The following is a 25028-nucleotide window of genomic DNA, read 5'->3' as shown; positions in this document are numbered from 1 at the left end:
GTTTGGAAATTACTGTTCCATCGTGTGCTTTGCCTCGCTCAGAGTGTGCTCTCGTGCTCCGCCTTTTATCCATGTGGGGAAGCTTAATGGAAGCCCGGTGTGAGTGGTTATCATTAATTGCCTGTCTTTCACTGACCATAGTAGTGGGTCATTTCAGGTAAAATGCTCGGGTGTGAGTCTGTTTTCTCCCACAGCTGGGCTGTCTGTGTGAAAGTGTTCGTATAGGGAAAGGGGGGAGGGTAGAATTTCTAAATATCCTACCGGGAAGGTTGGGGTAAAGGTGTTATAGGGAGTGGGATAGCAAATCTCACCATTAGGTGCCCTAAACCAATTCTCCGAAGACCCCTCACCCAGGTGATCCTCCCACACTGGTCCACCCGCAGGGTCTGTATCCAAAGGCGATGGCGGTGCCCTGGCTACCTAAGAGACAGACCCCCGGGGGCTAGTGTGTGAGACACCTTCTGGTTTCTCACATACCCTTCCCCTATGCGATTATGCGATGTAGCCGCATCTGTTTCACAGGAAATTGATGTTCCCCTGGTCTTTACCTTTTCAGTGTTCCACAATGAAACGATAGGGTGCAGGTCTAAGAACCATCGCATGACTCGAGCGTTAGAGTCCTTTCGTTGACTTAATCATACTAAAGGTGAGTGGTCGGTGACCAGTGTGAACTTTCTTCCTAGAAGATAGTATCTTAGATGGGTGATTTCCCATTTGATGGCAAGGGCCTCTAATTCCAACACAGAGTAGGTATTCTCACTTCGGAAGAGTTTTCAACTAGTGAATAGGATCCTATGCTAATGTGTGATAACATTGATCCTAACCCTGTGAGAGAGGCATCAGTGCGTAACATGAATTCTTTCGAAAAAGCCTTCTACCTTTATGATTGGGTTCTGACACAAGGTTTGTTTTAAGTTGGTTTAACATGCATCGTCCTCCTCAGTGCAATGAATCATTTGGGGTTTACCATTCTTTAATTTATCTGTCAACCTAGCTGTTTTACTGAGACATTTGGGGTAAACTATAAGTGATTTCAATCCGGCACTTCACCTAAGTCAAGGCCTAGCGTGGGATGCACAACTGAAACCCTTAATTATTTATTTGTGTCTATAAATTCTTTTATTCTGAAAGATGTACCACTTATATCGCGCCCCTCTCCTTGAATCCCTCTCCTCGGTCACACTGAACCAGGAATCAGGCTGGTTTGCAAAGTTAAAATATTTATGTATGCATTGCACAATATATATCACACTATTTTAATGGGTATACAATAATCACCAATGGGGTGATGTCACACTAAACAATCTCTTTTATCACAAGGAGTAATAATGGGAAAAAACAATGCAGCATAGAAATAATACTTTTGAGGATGTTCAATCAATTGGCAATGTGATTACTATTTCCCCCTGAACACTCTTCAATCCCCCAATATGCAATATAAAGAGATAGAAGGAGAGAGGAATTCAAACAATTATATCAATCCCAATTTCCCCCCAGCAAACACCAGAGAAAAACAAAATTGATTGCCAAACTTGTCAAAAATGGTTTTAAAGTTGGCTATGAATGAATGGGGTAAAACACTGAAAATGGATGAAATCACTGACATTATTTAAATTCTAATGGGAGCCGCTTTATCTGGTTTCAGACACACACTAGCAATGATTTGAGAGTAATAAGCAACTTGAAAACCTACAGGCTGATTCATGGAATGAATGTGCGCGGAAAATCGCAGCGCAAGCGTGAAAATCGCAGCGCAAGCCTGAAAATCGCAGAGCAAGCGGGCCAAAGCCACTCACATCGATTCATGGAAGTCCGTGCGCGTGTAAATCCTGTCATCAAACGGCGTGTGCTACGCGTACAGCGAAAGCGCACATAGCGCAGCGCACACTACAAAAGTGGCCGGAACACGGGGCGTAACATGCAGAATGGGGAACAACGCATGAAAAAGAAGGCGTAACTGGGGAAGTACTGCAGGGAAATACACGGAACGCCCACACGCACGTGAATCATGGATTTGAATAAGGGAAACCCGCGCACAGCAAAAGACGCACATAGGCGTCAACGCGTCCGCCACACGAAGACAGGCGGAAGCGTCCCTACGTCCCTGCGCACAGTATAAAAGCACGCACAAACAACAAACACGTACTTACCGCTACGATGAATGCCACATTTGTCACAGCACTGATCGTGGGACACCGCAGGAGGAGGAGAATAGCCAGGGCCCGCATTTTTTACCCACAGGCAAGCCTTTTTGGGATGCCTGACGACCAGGTCTACGGCAGGTATAGGTTTCAACCTTGCATCATCCTAGACCTGGTCAGGGAGTGGGAAAATGTCCTTACCTCCCCCACCCTCTGCTCCCAAGCATTAAGCCCCTTGGAGAAGGTGCTCAATGTCCTGCATTTTTTGGCCACTGGGTCATTTCAGCGGACTAATGCCATAGTGGGGGGGTCTCACAGGCCACGCAGTCACGCTGCCTACACCAGGTCTTGGCAATCATGACTGCACGCCCCTCAGTCCGCAGGCACATATACATGCCCAGAACACCAGCAGGAAGGCAGGCCGTTGTCCAGGACTTTTACTGGGTGGCACACTTCCTCAAAGTGCTTGGTGCCATAGATTGCACCCATGTGGCCCTAGGTCCACCTAAGGCCACTGAGCACATCTACCGAAACCGCAAGCACTGGAATCAATGTACAGGTGGTATGCGATGCAAAGGGAATCATCACCTCTGTCTATGTAAACTACCCTGGCTCCACCCATGACATTTTCATATACAGAATGTCCACCACATGGCTCCTAGGTGAGTACAAATGCCCGTGCACATGCGTGCATGTCACACACACACAAATACACAAACCCCAATAATCACAACCATTATCACCTCTCCAGGGGACAGTGCCTACCCTCTGAGCAACCACATGATGACACCAATCCGGAACCCCACCACACCACCCCAGGTAAGATATAACGCGGCCCATATTGCAACCAGGGCCATAGTGGAGCGCACATTCAGAGTGCTCAAGTCACGCTTCCGCTCCCTTGACCGCTCTGGCGGGCTGCTACTCTATGCACCCCGAGTAGTGTGCAGGATCATTGTGGCAGCATGTGTGCTGCACAATGTTGCAACATGGCAGGGCGTACCGGTGGACATGGTGGTGCCCCCACATCCCCAACCACAGGCACAGGCACTGCCCATGGGAGGGGATAGGGCACGTGGCGAGGCAGCCCGGACCCAGCTTGTGGCCACATTTTTCACCTAAACTCCCACCCCTGCGGAGTGCACACATGCCTGGCACATACCAGGTGACAATCGATGATGACAAAGAGACGGTCAACTGTCACAACCTTACCACCCTGAGAATGTTGCCATGGAAGTGCCACATTGTGTGCATCCCTAGCTACTCAAACCAACCAATCCTGTGTGACCAAAAGGCACACGTGCAAGGTGTGAATCACACAGACCTGCAAAACAGGCCATGGCTATCACTGGTATGTCACCCAAACCCTCCCAAACCACAACATGACATGGCAAGCAATAGCAATACACCAACACAGTACCAATAATGTACACATTGACGTGTGAAAAATGTAAAGTGGCATCAGACAATGATGCCTGACATGGAATCAGATGAAATGACTGACCAACAACCTCCCACCCAAAATAAGTCATTCCCAAATGCATTCCAACAGTTGTAGTTGAATGAATGCCTGTTTACATGCTCATTGTGCATTGCAAAATCAACACTGCAGAATCCGTGTGCTGTGTCCATCTCCTGTAACACACTGCTCAGCACACAGCATAGTGACCAGCCATTGTGTGTGACGCACACCCTGAGCATCACATCAAAATGACAAACTACATCAAAAAGTAAATTATGCATGTACAGGATCCACACATGGTCATAGATCATGTGCTGCAGGGACACAGTGGGCCCCAGAAGGCAAACTGAGTGTACATGTGGAATTGGAAGGGTGGTTGTACATGTTGTGGATCATAGTGCGAGTGTGTGTGTCAGTAGGGACATGCACTCAATACATGCATGTGCAATCAAGCGACCATCAGTGTCCTCTACACATCACATGTGAACATTGACCATGTGTACACCCCAGCATGTCAAACCACAACTATGCCCTCACTCCTGAAAGGCAAACACAACACATGAACAGGCATTGATCAGCAGAATACATCATGTACATAGGATACCACAATTACACTGTCAGAGTGCCCATCACACTGTAGGGTAAGGCAACTGTCAACAACAAAATACCCCCCTCCCTCACAAATCCCCATGACCCATTGATCAACAGCGTCTGGGTTATGTAGCCTTCTTCCTTGAAGCCTACCTGGCCACAGGATCACCCTTCCCCTTTGTCTCCATCTTCCACCTTGCGTGTAAAAAGTGTGCAGCACCCTCAGAGTCCATCTTGACATGCAAAAATACCAAATCAAAGAGAATTCAAAGTAGGCAAACACACAAGACAAGCAAAAAGCCTGCAGGCAGCAAAATACACCAGAAGAGTCTCCAGTAGATGACTTGAAGTAGGAGTACATCACAAAGCACAAGTACTAGCACAATGATGGAACAACCAAGGTAGCACAGTAAAACAATGTCACAACAGGATGTGTACCATGTTTGGTACATGATATACAATGATGCACCACAAACTGATGTGTACTGTCACAGCTCCTGTGTACCGGCGCAGGAGTGGCACGAACCAACCACCCCCACCGTGGTCTGGGTGCCTGCAAGGTCAAACTTACACAGGCCTCTGCGACCCTGGTGGGGAAGGAGGGTCAGGGATATGTAGTCGGGACAGGCATTGGTAATCTGGATAACTGGAAAGAGGGGCAGAAGAGGGGAGTAGGATTGACAAGGTAAAGTAGGGAATGCAGAATAATGTACTACTCACATTAACACATACACAATCAGACCAAACTTGTTCATCATGCACATAGTACCAAATTACTCAAATGGAACTCAAAGAGAAACCTATCTCTGGGGTGAGTGCTGGCCTCCTGCCTGAGCACTCTCAGGTCCGGTAACAGGAGCAGTTCAATGCTGCAAAGAGAGCCACAGTTACTAATCTGTGCGTGCCCATAACACACAAACACACCACCATACATGCCCCAAAGTAACATACTACTCTACAAAGAAACAATCTGGTGTGGTGCTTCGTACCCATACGTAACATTCACCCTGTGATGGTTCATATACAGTCAATGCAGTAAGTCAGGCGCCGGTGGGTGCGTGGCAAATGGAAGACCAATGTGCCACGATTCACAGAACATGCAATGTTCCCTGGGTAAGCAGCCAGACGCATATAGCAAAGTACGACTTCAAAACAAGTCGTGTTCCACCATAACCAAAATAAAGTAGGTAGCATGTGTCAAATTCTACATGGAAATAAAATGCACTGCCCACGAGTCTGTCCCTCGCTGTCTGTCCCTGTGAGCTGCTTCTTTCCATGTCTTGGAACACTACATGGCTAATAAACTGCCTCAATGGACCATGGTCGACCGGAGTGTATGTGCCACTGCCCCTGCAGGTGCCCCAGACAACTTTCCCATCAACTAGCCATTAGTCCACCAACGCATCTCAGCTGTATTGTGTGCTTCAACACCAATATTTGTCCAAGCTCACCGTGAGTGCAGCTACTAAGCATGCATGTGCAACTGGCCTGGTGGAAGGTTGGCTGCGGTGGGGAACCCCTGTGCTGCTCACCTTGCCTGGAGTCCCTTGAAACATGTCAGCTTTTTTTGGATGTTGAGCGCAATCCCTGTGGCTCTGCTTGCGCATACATGCGCATGTCGGCACCACCAAACGTGTCCAGCTTCCAGACGTCCAATGGGTCATGTCTGCTGGCAAAGGTGGTCGGGAGGCTCATCCCCCTGCAGAAAGGGCATGAAACACATGATCAATGCTTTGAAATCACCTGCGTGTGTCTCTTCAGGCATTTCATGACTGGACCATGTCAGAGACATACATCAGAAATCACACCATCAGTGCGACTTTCACAGGAAAAGTGTGGTAGACACTATCTACAGCATGAATTGCAAGCACATGTACAGTAAAGATAAGAAACATACCACACAATGTATAGCAATTAATGTACAGATGAATCATGAAACCCCCCATCTAGCAAAAGAAGAACAGTGGTCAATAACACCCCTATTATCCCCACTAGGGGTGTTAACACAAGTAGGACAGCAGCAGACATGCCACAGATATGACAGTCTAAAGCCCTTGTGTAATAGGCTGTTACACCGAACCATCCTTGTGAGCCCATGGATAGGGAAGCAGGAGTGGCATATGTGAGTCAGGAACCCAGCTGCAAACACATACACAAGACAAGCCTGAAGGGCCCAGCTGGAACAGACAGTGGATGCTTTAAAAAGCCACAAAGCACCACACCGTCACATGAAAGCACAATAGACAAGCAATTTTATAGTAATATTATATATTAACTAATTACACTAACTATGAAAAACCTACATTACCTAATGAAACTAACTGTCAAATAGAAACTTAACTAACTAAACTAAAAGAAAAATCAAAAATGGCCACATACGACCCAGGGGGGAGGGACCCAGGAGGGGGGAGGTACAGGGTGCTGCTCAACACCAACATGCGATGATATTGAGGAAACAAATACCTCCATGGGCTCAACGCCTGCACAGCCCAACCTATGTGGGAGATACCTCGTCGTCCGAGTCTGGCTCTTCCTGGAAAGGAGGATGTGGCACAGGAGCCTGACCACGCCTAGCCGCAGCTTGCCCCTCGTCGGCAGCAAGTCTGCCGGATGGGTGAGCCTGGTTCTGTGCGGCGATGACACGTAGGTCTGCATGCAGGACCTCACATGATACGCGTGCTTCCTCTTGCATGGTAACACGTGTAACACGGAGTTCCTCCTGCAAGGCCTGGCTGGACAACTGATGCACCTCCCGGCAAGCATGTAGCTCAGCCGAGATGGTACGCTCAAGCTGCGCAAACCTCTCCTCTGAAAGCTCCCTCTGGGACATCAGAAGGACACCCAGAGTGGATCTGAGGGTAGCATACTCCTCCCTCAGGGCCTCCATGTGTGCCCCTGCATGAGCAGCAATTGCCTGATGCAAAGACACCATTTCAGCCTGGCATGCCCTGTCTGAGGCCGCCATGCCCAGCCTGAGCGAGAGCGGGCCGTGGACTGTGCGGCCTGCTGCTGGAGAAGCACCTGCCTAGCAGGGGGGAGCGCGGATTGGGCCACACGCTCCATGCTCACAGCGATGTTCTCCATTGCAGCCCCCTGGCGTTCAGAATTGGCAGTCATGTCTTGCTCCCACTCAGTATACTGCGGTTGTGCGTGGTGTTCGTGTTGCTGGGCTTGACCCCTGCGGGACCCAAGGGCCGGGTGTCCTCATTGTGTTGGCACTGCCGGCAGCTGCACGACTATATGCCCCCGTCGACGTGATGGCCCAGGCAAATCAGTGACTGGTGTGGAGGGTGACCCTGCATCCCGATCCACCACAGGCGGAGGTTCCAAGACTGTCTGACTCCTCAGTGCAGGTGTCGCGGACAGAGGAGTGCCCACATCAGAATCACTCACCCCTGACATATGGACCTGATGCTCATCCAACTCGACATGGACGTCAGAGTGGTCATCAGGGCTGGACTCAATGCCAGCCAGAGAAAAGATGGACTGTAGCACATGTGGGTTTTCATGGCATACACCCCCACGACCCGCACTGTACCGGGTTGGTGTAGTGATAACAACCCTGTGCCTGGCATGGCAACACTATCCTCTGGCTCCATTGCATCATCATCTGAAAAGTAGAGAGAAAAAAGGTCACTACACATGTTAGAAGCACACAACACACACACACATAGACATCACACAGACACCAGACACATGAAGCAGACATTTTACACACAAAAGAGAACCTGCCATGCATGCTGGGTCAACGTGACATTGCTTCTGTGATTAGGCATGTAGAAGGGTGTTATATCGCTCTGAAGTGGGTCGATGCAGTGCAGCACTTTTGTATGTTACTCACTATCCACATGTACAAGTACTTCATGATGTGTATCAGAAAATGTGAAGGCAGTGCAAGGTCAACTTCAGTCATCACGTGCAATGTGCATGCAATGGGTAGCATGGATACAAGCAAACCACCCCTCCCCCCAAGTGCAAATGCAGGGATGCCTTGCATGGTATCAAAAGGATGACCATAGACCTGTGTATTTACAGACAGTGTTGACTAGCATCACTTGCATCATGTGATTCAAGTGACAACACAGCAGATGATGATGGGACAGTAAGCAGGACACATGATGAAACCTCCGGAGTACACCCACGTGTGAAGAAGACACTACACCAGACGGACAGAGTCATCGCAGGACTGAGCCACAGTGGCCATGGGAAGGCTGATGAAATGCCATGCAATGTAGGTCACCCTGGACACGTACTACAATGATCATCCAGGCAAGGACACATAGGGGCATGCATGGAATCCACATGGAGCATGCATGGGCACTCATGTCCCTGCGGAGCATCTGACCTCTGCACAGTCGAAGTGAGACACCCTGCATCAATTACAAAGGATGTACCCCACAGCATATGTCTGGCAGATTGGCTGGTGGAAGTTAGCATGTATACAGGACGCATGAACAGGCAAGTACTCAATGGCAAAATTGAAGCAGACCAGTGTAAAAGTGGAATTGGGGTGCAGAAAGGGGTGGGGGGCAAGGGAGCATGCCTACATGGAGTACCCGCATGCAGGCAGAGGACACATGCACGTCAGTCATGCTGTGACATAGTCCCAGGGCTGAGAGCAAGGTCACCCCAGGCTACATGCAGAAGGTCCAGTGAGCTGGAACATGGACTGGAGGGGCATCCTGGTGACCAGCATGTGAGTAGGGTGCAATTGTGGTGATGCGGTCCCCGTCCGCTCCACATGTCCACCATTCAGCAGAGCAGACATGCATCAGTGAAGCATTGCATTACTTGAACATCAGAACCATGTACACATGACATGTAGTGGCAGTCATGCACAACACATCACACAAGTAAAAGACACATGTCCTCAGCAAACACACAGCAACACTCACTGGACTGGGCATCAAAGTCCGGCATCTCTCCCACTCCTTGAACCGATTCAGGTGGTATGAACCCCACAACGAGTGACTCATGCGGAGTGAGGTCTTCCTCCTCAGGTGCAGGCCCACTGCCAGTCACGGTTGTAATTTGAGGCACGCTTAGCCTTAGTGCTGCGTTTGAGGTCATTCCAACGCTTTTTGCACTCTTGCGCCGTGCACACCTCATGGCCGAATGCACTCACATGTTACACAACTTGCTTCCAGTGGGTATCACGGTGGGCAGCCGTAGTCTGACAATTAGCATGTCACAGCTGTGGTCCCGCACGTATTCCACGTATTCCACGAGGAAGTCCAGTTACTGGTTGCAGAAAGGCTTCTTCCTCGACATGCAGGAGGTTGTGGCTGTGTGTGGGGTCCCAGCCTGTGCTGCAGGTGCAACCTTCCTCCTCTTGGATTGTGGCGCAGACCCTGGCTGGCAAATGCCACCCTGATCAGTGTGGCCAGTGGCACCGGTGGATTGAGCCAAGGGAGTGGCAGGTGGAGGGACGACCAAAGGCCTGACTTGCGTCAGTGGCAGCTGGGTGCCCTCTAATGGACCCTGCGCAGCAACATCTGCTGTGCCAGGGTCATTGACCGTGACTGTCCTTGTTGGCAGACTCACAACCGGGGTGTTGTTGGCTGCATCTGCCCCTGCACTTGCCAACACCCGGCTGGTCGGGGCAGCAGATGACATTAATGCCCCAGGGACACTTGTCTCGGTCAGGGCAGCCCTGCGTGCACCTACGGTTTCCCTCCTGCCCTGTTGGAAATCTTCCAAGGACTCTTCAAGGGCCAACGCAGCCTGCGCTGGCAGACCCTGAGCCTGGGTGGTGGTGTCCACAGCTGCACCTGCAGCTACCACTACCCTTGTGCCCGTGGCAGTCGATGAAACGGACTGCCGGCTCACACGGGCGCCAGTGCCAGATGCAGAAGGTGCATCTCCCGGAACCACAGGGGGTGGTGGCATGACTGCACCGACACATGGCACAACATCGTGCACAAGTGGCGCACCCCTGCCTCTTCCCCCTCTGCGGCCAACTTGGACACACTGGAGTCCCCCTACTCCCTGGTCACCCCGGCCACATCCCTGACCACGCCCGCCACGAGGAGGATGCTCAGCTGAGGCGCCTCTCACCTTTGGTGGCCTCCCAACCATGGCACAGATGGAGTAGTGCCAATGGGAGGTGTACACCACAATTGTCCTTGGCAATTGGGGCGAAGGGGGTGGGATGCAAGATGTTAACAGCACCCCTGCACCTGCAAGGCTGTATGTGACCCCGGTGATGTAGTGACGGGTCTCACAATGCACAGGCACCCCAAAACTGCAGTAAAACCGTGCACGCAACCCCTGTAGCCTACGTGCGTGGAATTAACTTCCCGCAGTACGCAGTGGCACCCAGTAACACGAAAAACGCGTACGCGTGGGACACGCAGCCTACTGTGACCTCGAAAATGGGTCAGATACACAGGGGCACCCGCAGTGGGAAAAATAGCATGCGCGACTCACTGTCAGACTAGAGCAATGATGAAAAACACGCGTAGCCAATACCCCCGCCAAAAGAAGAGATACGTCCTTGATCCGCTGTGATAGCGCGCGAAACAACACGAAGTAGCAACACACATGTCGGTCTCCACGAAAGGCACGTACAGCGAACTGCTGGCCCTGCTCACCTTTAACCCATGCTGAAGGAAATGGACGCGCGTGTCACGTCACTTACGCGCTTAGTCCCTTTCCTCGAATTACACGCATTCCCACACGGACGTATGGTTTTTTCACATTCTGATCCACTATGCATCCCTGTTGTTGGAAACGCTTGCACTCGTAACGTCACAGACGTGCTTACGCGCTAATGGCCTTTCCTCAAATTTCACGCTGAGGTGCAATTTTTTCAAATGCCAAATCACTCTGTATCAAGATGGCCACGCAACAAAACACGGAAGACCATGCACCTGCCCAGAAGGCCATATTCCTGCCCCCCAGGGCCCCGAGCACGCTCCCACCTGCCATCTGCTGCTGCCTGCCTGCCTGCTGCCCACGTTCCCTGCTATTTGGTGCCTGCACGTCAGCCAGGGTGCAGTTGCTGTGACCACCCCTGCTGGAACTGAAGACTCCCGACTGGGATACCATCGCTCCACAGCCCAGCCCCAGGACCCAGTTGCCCACCAACACCTGCCTCTGGGGTTGCCATGTCTACACCATCTGGCACCACTGGCAACCCCCAGCCAGAGAGGCAGAGGGCCACCAGCTTCAGTGCCAGTGAAGTTGGTGTCCTGGTGGAGCATGTCCTGGGGCAGTATGATGCCCTCTTTGGAAGTTTGCATGCCGACAATGAAGGACGGAAGAGGATTTGGATGGACATCGTGACTGTCATCAATGCGGAGGAGGTGGCAGTCCACGACATTCAACATGTCCGGAAGCGCTGGGAGGACTTCAGGTCCAGGACCCTCAGCAAGGCTCGGCGCCTCTTGAAGCCAGCGGATGGAAAGGGTGCTGGGTCCGCCTTACCACCATCCAAATGAGGGTCCTGGAACGTATACAGCCAGCGCTCCACGTCCAGGTCCTTGAGAGGCAGACCCGTCTGGAGTCGAGCGGTAAATGTACATGCCTACTGATTGTACGTTGTGCGTGTTGTGGTGTGCCAGGAGTGTGCAGGTTCAACGTATGACTTTGTAGGGCCATGTATGGATGCGTATGTACAGGGACGTGAACCAGCCACATGTGATTCCTCTCATGTGTGAGACACATCGATGGTGTATGTGTTGGCAAGCATGCTGGGCAAATACATGTGTGGGTGCGCACATGTGAAAATTATGTGTATGTACTGTGGCATGGTTGTGATGTCACACATGGATGTAGGTTCCTGCTGCATGTATTTGCACTGTGTACATGTGCATGTGTGTGTGTATGTGACAAATGTGAAACTGTGATGCAACATGGATCCATGTGACACTGACATGTAGAAGGCTGAATGCAAGATGTGACATGGATGGTGGAGATGTACACATGCATGCAAGTCTGGTGGCGTGTGTGCATGTGTTGTGCACTCCCTGTGTTTCATGTGACGTCAGGCTCACCTTCGGCTGCTCGTGCTGTTGTTTGTGTATGGACGGTGCTGCCTGGTGCAAGATTCCTGTTGATTTGCTCATGTGTGTGTGTTGAAATGACATGTGTGTTGGGGAGTGTGATGCCATGTCTGCAGTTTTACACTGCCACTCATGTGCAACTTTCATGTGTGTATCAGTCCATTATACAGTGCCCTGATACCTGTGTTCTATCTCTCCCTGTCTGCAGTGTCAACTGATGAAGAGGGCGGAGAGGGTGGTGTGGAGCAAAGCGGCAGGGATCGCATCACCAGCCGGAGATGGAAGGCCTGGCTCCCCAACCAGGTTGTCATCTCGTCGGGGAGTGAGGAGTCTGGTGCCGCGTCCCAGGCCGCAGCTGCCAAGGGTATGTCCAAGAGGCAGAGGTCGGAGGTGGACACCTCCTCAGCAGAGGGGCAGCTGAGACCCCACAGGGTCCGACGGAAGAAGATGGCATGGAGTCATCCAGGTTGGTGGGGGGTTTGGTGGAGGAGGAGGCCGTGGAAGCGACACACACGGGGTCTGGAGGTGGGTGTTCCACGGGTGCTAGTGGTGCAGTGCAGGGGCAGGGACAGGTGGCAGCACAGTCCACCGTGGAGGTGCCTGTGTGTAATCCTGTCCCTGATCCTGTGACTGCATCATCCTGCACCAGCAGGGATGCCTACGTCCAGACCCGTTTTCAGGGAGGGGATGAGCGCACAACAACTGGCCTTCCTCTCCCTGCGGACGTGGCAATCTGGGACCGGGTTGAGCCTGTCCTGGCTGGGATGGCATTGCGTCAACGGGGCATGGGAGGTGACCTGCAGTGTTTTCGTGAAGACACTGCACGTCATCTCGGATGCCTCTTTGACCGCGTTGACCTACTGGGACGGGTCACCAGTGCTGGATTCCTCCGTATGCTGGACCTTATTCTGACCACCTCCTCACCTGAACCCCCTATGCGCCAGTCGTCCTCCATGCCATCTTCCCACTCATGTATCACCTGGGTACCCTGTGGAGCTGCCTCTGACCCTGCGGCCAGGCTTGTGGAGTACACATCCCTGCCACAGTCGGGAGTCGGACGTCCAACAGGGGTGGCCACCACAACAACTGCACCCCAGCCGGAGGAGGACGTGCAGGCAGCAAGAGCCAGGGCACAGGCACAGGCACAGCAGCAGCAGCAACAAGGTGGGAGACATGATGGCTCGGGGCCTTCAACATCCAAGGGGCAGGCATCGGCCAGAGGGCAGGAGGACCCAGGATTGGAAGTGTCTTCCGTGTGGCAGCGGTTGGGCCAGGCCATAGATGCGGCGGCGGGCGGAAGAGGCACGGCTCACAATGGTCAGGGCGGAGAACTCCATGCGGAGGGCACTGAGGCGGGCCGAGTGCCTCGAGGCAATTCGCAGGGAGTTGGAGGTCAACATGGCATCGTCCCTGCGAACCCTCGGGGCCATGGAAGAGGACCGCCTCCAGGACATTGAGCAGGAGTTTGATGATGCCCTGGCCCGGGAAATCGGAAAGTGAGCCATCGGACTAGCCTGCCGTCATTGTATATAGTTTTTAGTGTTAGGTTTCATTTTCGTTTTTCTTTGATTTGGGGTGTTTGGACTATGCCCCACACATTTGTATATAGTTCTTTTCTTAGGTAGTTTTTTGGATAGGTTTCATTTATTTCGTTGGGCTCATGGACCCTGGATGAACTCTGTGTACATAGTTGAACAGTGGATCATGTGAGGATTTTATTTTATTTTATCACCATGGACCAATGGATTTTTCAATTTACGTTTCCTTTGGATTTCATTTGGTGGACCGTGAGATTGGACACATGTTTTTTTTTCATCACTTTGGATTGGTTCTTCATATGTTTTATTTATTATGTTTCAGACATACATTTCATTTCATCGTCTGAAATATGTTTTATGCTTTCATTTAATTTCATTCATTTTGTTCTTAATACATTTTTGTGTCTTACTTCCATGTGTGGTATTCGCTCATTGGGTTACTGCATGTGAAAAAGTAGATTTAGACAATCACTTGCACCCAGGGTGTGTGTGTGAGGGACATATTTTGATGTACATAGTTGACTTTCGGTTTGTGTCATGGAAAAGCCATTTCAGTGTGAGGTGGATTGGGGACTTGATTGCCACTCACGACTGGGGTGGGGCGCTGTGGGATTTTGGTGCACATGAGGCCCATGATTGTGCATCTTTATGATGTGTTGGGGGGACATGAGTAGGTGCCTGATGGCAGGTGGCCCTCAATGCTGGGTGGGTACGGGTGCTGAGGGACATGAGTCGGGGCCTGCTGGCAGGTGGCCCTCAATTCTGGGTGGGTGGGGGTGCTGAGGGACATGAGTCGGGGCCTGCTGGCAGGTGGCCCTCAATGCTGGTTGGGTGGGGCTGCTGAGGGACATGAGTCGGGGCCTGCTGGCAGGTGGCCCTCAATGCTTGGTGGGTGGGGGTGCTGAGGGACATGAGTCGGGGCCTGCTGGCAGGTGGCCCTCAATGCTGGGTGGGTGGGGGTGCTGAGGGACATGAATCGGTGGCTACTGGCAGGTGGCCCTCAATGCTGGGTGGGTGGGGGTGCTGAGGGAAATTAGTCGGTGCCTGCTGGCAGGAGTGCCCTCAATGCTGGATGGGCGGGGGTGCTGAGGGACATGAGTCGGGGTCTGCTGGCAGGTGGCCCTCAATGCTGGGTGGGTAGGGGTGCTGAGGGACATGAGTCGGGGCCTGCTGGCAGGTGGCCCTCAATGCTGGGTGGGTGGGGGCACTGAGGGACATGAGTCGGTGATCACTAGTGCAAGGTGACATGTGGGCTTGCTGGGGGGCATTCCCATGGTGGATGGGCTACCTGCGGGACATGACCAGGGGTGCAGGGTAGTCCCCTGTGGTGTGGGCTGCCTGCACAGGCTGGGGAGGGGGTCGAGGGCACACCTGGGAGGACCCACACTGGCAATTCACGTGTGTAACATCCCGCGCACCCCACTGGATACACGTACCCTGCTCTGCAAGCAAAATCACGTGTGAAAGTTCCCGCGTACCCCTCAGAATACACGTACCCCGCTCAGACAGCAAAATCGCGTGTGAAAGTTCCCGCGCACCCCTCAGAATACACATACCCCGCTCAGACTGCGAAATAGCACTTGAAAGTTCCCGCGCACCCCCAAAATACACCTACCATGCTCACCCAAGGCCTATCGCATGTGAAACTCCCCGTGCACCCCTCAGAATACACGTTCCCCACTCACCCAAGGCCAATCGCGTGTAAAACTTCCCACGCACCCCTGAAATACACGTACCCCGCTCGCCCAAAGCCTATCGCGTGTGAAACTCCCCACGCACCCCTCAGAATACACGTACCCCGCTCGCCCAAAGGCCTATCGCGTGTGAAACTCCCCACGCACCCCTCAGAATACACGTACCCCGCTCGCCCAAGGCCTATCGCGTGTGAACCTCCCCGCGCACCCCTCAGAATACACATACCCCACTCTCCCAAGGCCAATCGCATGTAAAACTTCCTGCGCACCCCCGAAATACACATACCCCGCTCGCCCAAGGCCAATCGCATGTAAAACACCCCGCGCACCCCTCAGAATACACGTACCCCACTCGCCCAAGGCCAATCGCGTGTAAAACTTCCTGGCACCCCTCAGAATACACGTACCCCACTCGCCCAAGGCCAATCGCATGTAAAACTTCCTGCGCATCCCCGAAATACACGTACCACGCTCGCCCAAAGCCTATCGCGTGTGAAACTCCCCACGCACCCCTCAGAATACACACACCCCGCTCGCCCAAGGCCTATCGCATGTGAAACTCCCCGCGCACCCCTCAGAATACACGTACCCCGCTTGCCCAAGGCCTATCGCGTGTGAACCTCCCTGCGCACCCCTCAGAATACACGTACCCCACTCTCCCAAGGCCAATCGCATGTAAAACTTTCTGTGCACCCCCGAAATACACATACCCCGCTCGCCCAAGGCCAATCGCATGTAAAACTCCCCGCGCGCCCCTCAGAATACACGTACCCCACTCGCCCAAGGCCAATCGCGTGTAAAACTTCCTGCGCACCCCTCAGAATACACGTACCCCACTCGCCCAAGGCCAATCGCATGTAAAACTTCCCACGCACCCCCGAAATTCATGTACCCCGCTTGCCCAAGGCCAATCGCGTGTAAAACTCCCTGCACACCCCTCAGAATACGTGTACCCCACTCGTCCAAGCCAATCGCATGTAAAACATCCCGCGCACCCCCGAAATACACGTACCCCGCTCGCCCAAGGCCTATCGCATGTGAAACTCCACGTGCAACCCTCAGAATACATGTACCCCGCTCCCCCAAGGCCTATCGTGTGTGAAACTCCCCGCGCACCCATCAGAAAACACGTACCCCGCTCGCCCAAGGCCTATCGCGTGTGAAACTCCCCGCGCACCCCTCAGAATACACGTACTCTGCTCGCCCAAGGCCTATCGCGTGTGAAACTCCCCGTGCACCCCTCAGAATATACGTATCTCACTCGCCCAAGGCCAATCGTGTGTAAAACTTCCCACGCACCCCCGAAATACACGTACCCCGCTCGCCCAAGGCCTATCGCGTGTGAAACTCCCCACGCAGCCCTCAGAATACACGTACCCCGCTCGCCCAAGGCCTATCGCGTGTGAAACTCCCCGCGCACCCCTCAGAATACACGTACCCCACTCGCCCAAGGCCAATCGCGTGTAAAACTTCCCGCGCACGCCCAAAATACACCTACCCCGCTCGCCCAAGGCCTATCGCATGTGAAACTCCCCGCGCACCACTCAGAATACACGTACCCTGCTCGCCCAAGGCCTATCGCGTGTGAAACTCCCCGCGCACCACTCAGAATACACGTACCCTGCTCGCCCAAGGCCGATCGCTTGTGAAACTCCCTGCGCACCACTCAGAAGACACGTACCCCACTCGCCCAAGGCCAATCGCGTGTAAATCTTCCTGCGCAACCCCGAAATACGCGTACCACGATCGCACAGGGCCAATCGCATGTAAAACTTCCCGTCCACCCCAGAAATACACTTACCCCGCTCGCACAGGGCCAATCGCATGTAACACTTCCCACGCAGTGGGGTGCGTGTATTCTGAGCGGTACGTGGGGATTTTTACGGACGTTTTCGTGGTTGGGGGGCTGTATGCTGGTCCACTGGCCTGTGCACCATGTACAGGATTTGTGCGCTGTTCAAGGCGCACAGGGAGGGGTTTTGGGCGTAACTGGCACAGCTGCAGGGTCGCTGCGCCACTCTGCACCACGGCTGGTTATGGATGTTAAAATCCATGAATACGCTGTGCGCAGAAATGGATTTTGGCACATGCCGCTCGCGCAGACTGCTGCACGTGCACACTGTGCGCCAGCCGCATGCAAGCAAAATCGCGTGTGAAAGTTCCTGCGCACCCCTCAGAATACACGTACCCCGCTCAGACAGCAAAATCGCGTGTGAAAGTTGCTGCACACCCCTCAGAATACACATTCCCCACTCGCCCAAGGCCAATCGCATGTAAAACTTCCCACGCACCCCTGAAATACACGTACCCCGCTCACCCAAAGCCTATCGCGATTGAAACTCCCCGCGCACCCCTCAGAATACACGTACCCCGCTCGCCCAAGGCCTATCGCGTGTGAAACTCCCCGAGCACCCCTCAGAATACATGTACCCCGCTCGCCCAAGGCCTATCGTGTGTGAACCTCCCCGCGCACCCCTCAGAATACACGTACCCCTCTCGCCCAAGGCCAATCGCATGTAAAACTTCCTGCGCACCCCCGAAATACACATACCCCGCTCGCCCAAGGCCAATCGAATGTAAAACTCCCAGTGCACCCCTCAGAATACACGTACCTCACTCGCCCATGGCCAATTGCATGTAAAACTTACCACGCACCCGCGAAATACATGTACGCCGCTCACCCAAGGCCAATCGCGTGTAAAATTCCCTGCGCACCCCTCAGAATACGCATGCTCCACTCGTCCAATGCCAATCGCGTGTAAAACATCCTGCGCACCCCCGAAATACGCATACCCCGCTCGCCCAAGGCCTATCGCATGTGAAACTCCACGCGCAACCCTCAGAATACATGTACCCCGCTCACCCAAAGCCTATCGCGTGTGAAACTCCCCGCGCACCCCTCAGAATACACGTACCCTGCTCGCCCAAGGCCAATCGCGTGTAAAACTCCCCGCGCACCCCTCAGAATACATGTACCCCACTCGCCCAAGGCCAATCGCATGTAAAACTTCCCACGCACCCCCAAAATACACGTACCCCGCTCGCCCAAGGCCTATCGTATGTGAAACTCCCCGCACACCCCTCAGAATACACGTACCCCGCTCGCCCAAGGCCTATCGCGTGTGAAACTCCCTGCGCACCCCTCAGAATACACGTACCCCGCTCGCCCAAGGCCTATTGCGTGTGAAAATCCCCGCGCACCCCTCAGAATATACGTACACCACTCGCCCAAGGCCAATCGCGTGTAAAACTTCCCACGCACCCCTGAAATACACGTACCCCGCTCGCCCAAGACCTATCGCGTGTGAAACTCCTTGCGCACCCCTCAGAATACACGTACCCTGCTCGCCCCAAGGCCTACCGCATGTGAAACTCCCCGCGTAGCCCTCAGAATACACGCACCCCGCTCGCCCAAGGCCTATCGCGTGTGAAACTCCCTCGCACCCCTCAGAATACATGAACCCCACTCACCCAAGGCCAATCGCGTATAAAACTTCCCACGCACCCCCAAAATACACGTACCCCGCTCGCTCAAGGCCTATCGCGTGTGAAACTCCTTGCGCACCCCTCAGAATACACGTACCCTGCTCGCCCCAAGGCCTACCGCATGTGAAACTCCCCGCGCACCACTCAGAATACCCGTACCCCACTCGCCCAAGGCCAATCGCGTGTAAAACTTCCCGCGCATCCAGGAAATATGCGTACCTCGCTCAGACGGCGAAATTGCGTGTGAAAGTTCCCGCACACCCCCGAAATACACATACCCCGCTCACCCAAGGCCTATCGCGTGTGAAACTCCCTGTGCACCACTCAGAATACACGTTCCCCACTCGCCCAAGGCCAATCCCGTGTGTAACTCCCCAAGCACCCCTCAGAATACATGTACCCCGCTCGCCCAAGGCCTATCGCGTGTGAACCTCCCTGCGCACCCCTCAGAATACACGTACCCCTCACGCCCAAGGCCAATCGCTTGTAAAACTTCCCACGCACCCCCGAAATACACGTACCCCGCTCGCCCAAGGCCTATCGCGTGTGAAACTCCCCGCGCAGCCCTCAGAATACACGTACCCCGCTCAGCCAAGGCCTATCGCGTGTGAAACTCGCAGCGCAGCCCTCAGAATACACGTACCCCGCTCGCCCAAGGCCTATCGCGTGTGAAACTCCCCGCGCACCCCTCAGAATACACGTACCCTGCTCGCCCCAAGGCCTATCGCGTGTGAAACTCCCCACGCACCACTCAGAATACCCGTACCCCACTCGCCCAAGGCTAATCGCGTGTAAAACTTCCCACGCACCCACGAAATACGCATACTCTGCTCGCACAGGGCCAATCGCATGTAAAACTTCCCGCGCACACCAGAAATACACTTACCCCGCTCGCACAGGGCCAGTCGCGTGTAACACTTCCCACGCAGCGGGGTATGTGTATTCTGAGCGGTGCGTGGGGATTTTTACGGACGTTTTCATGATTGGGGGGCCTGTATGCTGGTCTACTGGCCTGTGCAACATGTACGGGATTTGTGCACTGTTCATGGCGCACAGGGAGGGTTTGTGGGCGTAACTGGCACAGCTGCAGGGTCGCTGCGCCACTCTGCGCCACGGCTAGTTATGGATGTTAAAATCCAAGAATACGCTGTGCGCAGAAATGGATTTTGGCACACGCAGCTCGAGCAGACTGCCGCACGCGCACACTGTGCGCCAGCCGCGTGCGCCACTTGTGCGCTGAATTCTATGAATTACCCCCTTAATTTTGAGGTCGGGTGCAATGAAAAGCTATTTTACACATTATAGATTTTGGCCAAACAAAAAATTTGCGGCAAACTTTTCCACGCGCGGTAAGTCTGATTACGGAAAAACTATAAGGAGTTGAGATGCGCTTTTGGGTTCTTTAGAAAGCTTAGGATGTTATCTACAAGTAGACACTTACCTTATTTTGTTTCTAGCATAAAGTATGAACAAGTTAAGGGCGTTTTCGTGGAGGTCATTTTTTTTAGAAAGAGGCAAAATTGTAAAACAAGGGTGCGCTTTTAAAATACAAACAAGGTTTTTTTACACTAGGGGTGGACTATGAAGAAACAAACTACACGGATGCTCAGCCACTTGATCAAGGGAACTGCCAGCTGAGACGCTTGCCTTCTTCAGATGCAATATATCAGCGCATTTTAACAATATTATTACCGAAGGACTATGGGATAAGAGAGAGAGTTCAGGCAGAACAAAAAGGATTTCTAACAATACAGTTCTGGATAAGATAGATTTGATTTGGATAGGGATGACTATGGACAGTACATAGGCTAGAGACAATCCTATACTATGGATATTCACTACCAAGGTTTTGAATGGAACCGTCAGGAATTCTGGTTCGGGTCAAGGATTCTTTCAGGACAGACTGCTGGACACACCAAACTGGTTGAGTTCAGCGATCAGCAAGGCGCTCTGGACACCGCATGGCAGGACTGGACAGCAAGGCGCTTTGGTCTACACTGCACAGCACGACTGGCCTGGATCTGCAATGGCTCCCTGGTCTTGACAGCACAGCACCAGATTGGGATTTAATCTGGCCTTCTGATTATGAAGATAATTCTTTGGCAGGCAAGCAGTTACAGCACAGCCTGGCTGCTTCTTTGGTTTCCCCTTTAAGTTGAGGGATGGGTTCTGGAAGTTAGACCCAGCTGAAAGTGTTTCAGCTATGCTCTGAGCCTTTCTGATTGCAAAGATTCTGTGGTCTGGAACAAGGAGTATGAATGGATCTCCTTCAGAGTGCTTTGCCAAATTCGATATGGTGGATGGATCAGTGTGTTCTCTGAGTCCTCAGCTGTCCTCAGCTGTCTCTATTTATGTGTTTGATAAAGGGGTGGGTAAGTTGAATTATCCTAGGTGCGCCCCCTAAGTAATCTATTGGCTAGAGTCTGCTCTCTCCCTTGATTGGTGGAGAAAACAGAGTGTCATCATGATGATGTGGTTTATGAGGCAAAACACCCCCCCTTTGCCTTTTGCACATAAAATCTATTTTTGATATAATACATCCTTACATGTGTACAATCTTTATACCAATAACATACATAGATCCCATATTTTGTGGAGAAAATATTCTTCCAAGCCCCGTAGCTGTAAGGTCTTGGGTCTGCATTTGACAAATGTTCACGCTTTTTGTCAGGGACACGATATCTCATTTGTCCAAAACTTTGTACATATGTGCGCATGGTATCTGGGCATAATCGTATGAAGTTTCATGCTTCTGACATAAATACAATTGCTACAAAACCAGAATTTTCACTGCGCCTTCCCAGAACATTGCACAGAGTTCTGGCTCCTGTTAAAATGTGCACATTAACAATGCTATTAATTCTATAATTTTTACAAATTCGCAGTCCTTTATCAGTCTTTTTCAAAAATATTCTTTCTGTGCTTTGTGATCAACAACAATGTCTGTCTCCGCCTCCATCTCCATCTTGCAGCTCAAGAGCAATCTCTGCCCTCTACCTCCTGGCAGAGGTCACTTTGACACTTTACAATCTGCATATCCTTTCAGCCAAGGAAGGTCCATTGTCCACTTATGCTGCAGCAGCCCAAAATCTCCTTCCGTGATTTAATCAACACAAAGGTGTAAGTTCCTGGCTTTGGTGGGAAGCAGGAGAGATGCCTTTTGATGGGGGAAGCTGGGGGGAACTGGTTTTGGTGACTTTGAGTTCAGCTTAAATTCACTGTCAATTTCTTAAATTTTTCTTGGTTTACAATAAAACTTACAATTTTAAACAAGCAGCTAGAACACTAATTTCAGTCTCTAAACCATGAAGATTAAATAGTTGCAACCTATATTACTTTTGATAACAAGTCACTTAATTATCAGACATTTGATTTAAATTGCACAAGTTAAAGCTTCTGATGCAACTAATGACAGCTGTCATACTGGTGGCCGCTGGTACTGCGCCCATATTTTGACAGATTTTCACAGGCAGGCACACTTTTCACTGTGGATATTTTGATGATAGATTCTGCTTTCCATGACATTGTATGTTCATGTGGATTCCTTAATGAAGTGACGGGTAACACTCAGCAAGGATATTGAATGTTTTGTGGTGTTTTGGACCGGTATTTTATATTTTCAGGGACCAAGAAAAAGGGATTTAAGAGCAATTTCTGGGTTTCTTTCAAGAAAGCACTGCCTTTCATGCAGTTTCCAATTTTCCTTGGTAGGCAGCCCAGTGACAGGTTTCAGCACTGAGGTCTCCTTCTACCACTGACAACAGGCAAAGTAGATTTGGCAGCCATCTTTTCCGGTTTCAAAGCGCAATTTTCATAGGTTTTGGCATCCATAAGGCTTTTGCGGCCATTTTGATGATTCTTGCACCATCAGCACACAGGGATGTTGCAGGGCAGAGCCTAGTGGGTTAAAACATCCTACAAAACCTATGGTAATAACCAATCAATCCTAGGGATGCCCTAAGGTATCATTTGGTCTTAGGAGTGGGGGTATCTTGGATGGCTTTCACTTTTTCTCTTTGGTGCTGGGCACTGCCATTTCCTACAAAGAAGCAGCAGTATTTCACAGCCGATAGAGCCAGCTTGCATTTGGATGGAATGGCAGTGAAGCCGGCTTCTCTGAGGGTTCTCATAATAGTAGAAATATGAAAAAGATGGTCTTCTCAAGTCTTACCATAAATGACTATGTCGTCAGTATAGGCCCACAGAAATCAGAGTAGGGCTGTAATATCCTGTCCATAAGCGGTTGGAAAGTGGCTGGGACCCCATGCAGGCCAAATAGGAGGTCTTTGAACTGGAATAGTCCAATGAGCATCAAGAAAGCTGTCTTTTCCTTATCAGGTCCATGTGCCTGCTAATACCCGTTGGTTAAGACTAGGGTTGATAGGAATGTGGCACGTCCGAGTTTATCTATTAACTCATTGATACGTGGCATAGGATAGGCATCGAAGGCCGATATGGCGTTGACCTGCCTGAAGTCCATGCAAAACCTCCAAGAATTATCAGGTTTGGTTACAAACACAATAGAGGAGGACCATGGGCTTGAAGAGGACTTGATAATGTTTCCGTACAGCATTTTTTCACTTTCTCAACCACTATTTGTTTTCTGGCTTTTGGGAGTCTACAAGGTTTTAAATGGACCACTTTCCCCTTTGGAGTTCTGATATAATGATAAGTACCACATACTCTCCCTGGCTTCTTGCAAAATACATCAGGGAATGCCATAACCAGGTTTTTTAAGTCTTCTTGCTTCTGTCTAGATAGCTCTTGGGGAATAAGCTCAGAATTGTTTATCTCCTCCTGTGCCCTACAAGACAATATCGAGGTGGAGGCAGCAGAAGGAAAACATTTTCGACTCCTTTAAGAGATGTACATGGTAAAGGTGGATCTTTTGCTTCCTGTCAAGTTGGGCTATTTTGTAGGTACAGGTCCCTGTTTGTTCTAGTACCTCATAAGGCCAATGCTACTTTGAGACAAGTTTATTTATCCTACTGAAAAGGATCTTAAATGTACCTTCCTGTCAGAAGTGGACTTTTGTTGAGCTTCAGCTTCTTCCATGAGAGTGTAGAGTAGATTTCAAATGAGTTTCATATGCTCTCCTAATTGGGTAGCTGTTTGTGAGAGGGGAATAGATGCCTCTTCCCTCTCTTCGCAGGTCTCCCGGAGCATGTCTCTACCACAAAGTAGTTCAGAAGGAGAGAAGCTGGTGGATGCCGGAGGGGTCTTTCTTCCTGCAAACAGGGCCGAGGGGAGGATGCTATCCCAGTCCTTTCGATCCTATCTACCAATTTTCCCATAATCATTTTAAGGGTATTATTAAATCTCTCTACCAATCCATCCATTTGGGGGTGGTAAACTGAGGTTCTTAAGGTATAAATATGTAGTAATTCCTTGACTTCACCGATGAGTTTGCTCATAAAATTGGATCTCTGATCGGATAGAATTTCCTTGGGGAAACCAACCTTAGAAAATAATGGTAGTATGTGTTTTAAGATTTGCTAGGTTGTATTGATTCTGCATTAGGGAACGCCTCCGGTTATTGGGTAACGTAATCAACGATTACGAGAAAATATATTACCGAGTCTAGAGGTCTCCAATGGTCCAATGATATCCATCCCAATTCGGGAGAAAGGGACTTCTACTATTGGTAAAAGGTTTAGAGGGGCAGGTAATGGAATATGCGTGCTGGTTTTCTGGCATATTTGACATGTCTGGATGAAGTTCTTTATATGAGCATGGCTACCAGGCCATTAGAATTTCCCTGTCGTACTCCGTCAGATCCCCCGTTGGTCTGGAAAACCAATCAGACTTTATGCCATTGAAGAAATATAGACTTTCTTCCTGAGAGCACGGCTTGCAGGGTAGTACAACCTGTCAGGCCAAGGGCTCAGGAAAAAGGCAGGATACACAGCAGAACTAGTGGGAGGAAAACAAGGCAAATATTACATACCATTGTTCGTGGCAATAGATCAACCCCTCTACCCCCCTCCAAGACCCACAAGCTTACCTGTGAAAATCCCTCGATTGGTAGAATACCTACTTGTGACAGAACACAAGAAGGGACGAGGAGCAGGATTTCGGTAACACCTTCAAGAATGTCCAAATGAAAGTAC

The sequence above is a fragment of the Ambystoma mexicanum genome, chromosome 2p, assembly GCF_040938575.1.
Source record: "Ambystoma mexicanum isolate Mex_15411 chromosome 2p, UKY_AmexF1_1, whole genome shotgun sequence".
In the NCBI taxonomy this organism is placed as follows: Eukaryota; Metazoa; Chordata; class Amphibia; order Caudata; family Ambystomatidae; genus Ambystoma; species Ambystoma mexicanum.
Note: the sequence above shows the minus strand (reverse complement) of the source record.